We start from the raw sequence: 3,966 nt of genomic DNA, 5'->3' as shown, positions 1-3,966 counted from the left end.
GATCATAACACGTAGTAGGTGACTATAACTTGCAAGATCGGATCTAGAATATGGATATAATTGTGATAACATAAACGGTTCAGATCTGAGTTCATGGCACCCGAGCCCAAAGCGACATGCATTTAGCATGGCAAAGTCATAGCAACATCAATCTTAGAACATAGTGGATACTAGGGATCAAGCCCTAACAAAACTAACTCGATTACATAATGAATCTCATCCAACTCCTCACCGACCAGCGAGCCTACGAAGGAATTGCTCACTCCCGGTGGGGAGCATCATGGAATTGGCGATGGAGAAGGGTTGGTGATGACGAAGAACGAAGATCCCCAATCTGGAGCCCCAAACAGACTTCAGATCTGGCCTCCCGATGAAGAACAGGGTGTGACGGCGGCTCTGTCTCGTGCATCACGGTAATTCTTTTTCCCTGATTTTTTTCTAGAAAAATAGGATTTTATAGCATCGGTTTCAGGGTATGCATGGCCACCAGATGGGGACAACCCACCTGGACGCGCCAGGAGGGGTGCACGCCCTGGTGGGTTGTGCCCACCCAGGTGCCCCCCTCCGGTGGGTCTTGGCTCCTGAAATTCTTATTTATTGTATAAAAAATCCTCGCAGTGTTTTGGTCCATTTCGAGAACTTCTATTTCTGCACAAAAACAACGCCATGTTAGTTCCGCTGAAAACAGCGTCAGTCCGGGGTTAGTTTCATTCAAATCATGCAAATTAGAGTCCAAAACAAGAGGAAAAGCATTAGGAAAAGTAGATACATTGGAGACGTATCAACTCCCCCAAGCTTAAACCTTTTATTATCCTCAAGCAATTCAGTTGATAAACTGACAGTGAAAAAGAAAAACTTTTATGAGCTCTTTTGCTCTTGTTTGCATAAATAAGCTTAAACAGCACCGAGGTTTTCAGCCAACATTATAACTAACCATGCCAACAATAACTCTTAAAGATTATATTAACTCGTATCAATGACATAATTAGCTAGTGAGCAATAATAAGATAACTCAAACAGGAACACGTTGTCAAAACAACCATGATATAATATGACAATAGTTGTATCTCGCTAGCCCTTTATGAAACTGCAAAACATAAATGCAGAGCACCTCCAAAGTTGAAGCAGCGACTAAACATTGTAATTCATGGTAGAAAAGATCCAGTCATGATGCACCCAACATTAGCTACACACAATGCATAAGTCATGAAAGCAGTGCTCTCAGGTTCTAGCGCTTGTTTTAGAAGGTGATGACACAACATAAAAGTAAATAGATAGTCCCTTCGCAGAGGGAAGCAGTGATTTGCAGAGGTGCCAGAGCTCAAGTTTTTAAAACAATGGTAAATGATATTTTGAGACATGCACCCTTCTCATATGCTTCAGGACTATCAGTTATCAATATCTTCCATGCTAAGCATGCTAGTGGCAGTTCCCACGCGATAAAAGTAAAGGTTTACTCCCCCTCCACCAACAAGCACATTCCACGGCTGTCCGAAACAACGGGTGCCATCCAAACCAACAACAGTCCCAGGGGAGTTTTGTCTAATTATTTGCATTTTTAGTCCAGGAGTGGGAATCCCTATTACTGCCATTCTCTCATGCGATGGCGAGTGAATAAAAACTTGACCTGAGAATAACCCGCTTAGCATGGAAGATACTGACCATCTCCTGTCGTTCCATGAACGATCCAAGAACACAAAAAGGACATTTATTTAGAAGTTTTTAGAGGTGGGCAGGTGGCACATGCAAATTTACTTAGGACGGCAAGGTAATACCACATATATGTAGCTATGGTGGACTCATCTGGAATAACTTTGGGTTCAAGGTTTTTGATGTACGAGCAAAATTCCCACTTAGTACAGGCGAAGGCTAGCAATTAGATTGAGAAGCGGCCAGCTAGAGAGCAACAACGGTCATGAACATGCATTATGCATAAGTAACATTGGACACTAGCATGAGTAGGATATGAACACCTTGAACATAAATATCATAGAGGCTATGTTGGTTTTGATTCAACTACATGCATGAACATGTGCCAAGTCAAGCCACTCGAACATTCAGAGGAGGATACCATATCATCATACTACATCACAATCATTTTAACGCAATGTTGATATCCAAGATAAATCATTATTCACTCCCAGCTACTTATGCATGGCATGAGAAACTATAATCTCTAATTGTCATTGCAAACATGCTTAATCATAATGGGTTGAATCATGGATACTAGGTTAAACATATTTACACAAACAGAATAAGTCGAGTTCATACCCGTTTCTCTCTGCCACGGCCAGTTCATCGAATATCGTCATTATTGACTTTCACTTGCACGATCGAATGATATGAAAATAATAATAGTGCAAGAGTGTCGTAGACTAAGCTGGAATCTGCAAACATTTTATTGAACAGGAGAAGACAAGGTAAAATGGGCTCTTTATTAGATCAACAGTTATTCATATGAGAACCGCTCAACATTTTCATCATGGTCTTCTCCTTGGTATGACTCAAATAAAAAGAAAAGAAATTCAGAGAAACATACTAAAATATTTTTGGAGTTTTTGGTTTTCTTGAACAAGCAAATAAAAGGGAAAATCAAAAACGAGAAAAACTATTTACACGGGAAAGCTCCCAACAAGCAAAAGAAGAACAAGGAAATCTTTTTGGGTTTTCTTTTTAATATTACTACTAAGCATGCATAGAAGGTAAATTAACTATAACTATTTTTTTGGTTTTTATAAAGTTTTTTGAAACACACAAGAAGAAAGCAAGAAAATAAATTTAGGCATGGATGATACAATGAAAAAGTGTGAACACCAACAAATGAAGTAAGTAAACATGAATGTAATGTCGGTGAGAAACACGTACTCCCCCAAGCTTAGGCTTTTGGCCTAACTTGGTAATGGGTCAGTAACCAGGATAATAGTCGGGGTGCTGAGGAGCGGGCATCCACTCATCCCACTGCTGAGGCTCCTCCACTGCCTCTGTAGCAGCCTGATCGTTCTGGTAGGCGGTGATGTCCGCAGGCATAATCCTATATCTGCCCCTGGAAACAGAATCAAACAAAGCAGGAGAAGGCAATGGAATAATATCACAAGTTTCAATGCTAAAAACCAGGTTATAAGGGATAGGAATGGTAGGGTAATCTCGTGCAATAAAATGATGGTGTTCCATGGCTGCGCGGTCTAGGTAAACCTTGGTCAGAGGGTAATCATGATGGTGTATCTCAACATTAAAGTGAGCTGCCAAACGAGTAGCAAAAATCCCACCATGTATTTTACCCTTGGACTTATTAATGTGGAGGCGATGAGCCACAATATCTCCCAAGCTATAAGTGTTGTCGCCCTCTAGTGCACGACGTTAAACAACAAGGTCTGGTGAAATGAGTGCACCCACCTTCTCTCTAGCAACCAAGCATTTTGCAATGAAAAGAGCAAAGTAATGAACAGCAGGAAAATGCAAGCCAGCGGTAGTGATAGCTGACATCCCTCTCTCATCTCCCACTGTCAAGGTGTGATAAAAGGCCTCAAACTCTCTGGCCTAGGCTCAGCTAAACTCCCCTCAGAAGGGATCATGCATATGTTACAAAATTCAGTAAGTGGTATCTGATGGTTTTCAGCATATAAATCAAACCGCACTTCAGGAGGATTATTCCTAGAAAGGAAAGTAAAACTTTGAACAAAGATGTTTGTGAGGATTTGATGCTGTTCACATTCATCTTTGATGAAGTCAATGAGGCCGGCATTAGCAGCATATTGTGTGAACTCCTGAAGGATTCCAGCCTCTTCCATGAACTGGGTGTGCGGCCATTCGCACGGCCGTACCTCCGCCAACCTCCGAGGATGGAGATCACTGTCAGAAGACTCCCCAATAACACCCTTGAAGTTCTTCTTAGTGGCAAACTTCCTAAAGATATTCGTCCTTTTCGTATGAACAAAAATTCTGAAATCTTTAGTCCACAATTTTTTC

This window comes from Triticum urartu, chromosome 4, assembly GCF_003073215.2.
Source record: "Triticum urartu cultivar G1812 chromosome 4, Tu2.1, whole genome shotgun sequence".
Taxonomy (NCBI): Eukaryota; Viridiplantae; Streptophyta; class Magnoliopsida; order Poales; family Poaceae; genus Triticum; species Triticum urartu.
This window is presented reverse-complemented; position numbering follows the sequence as displayed.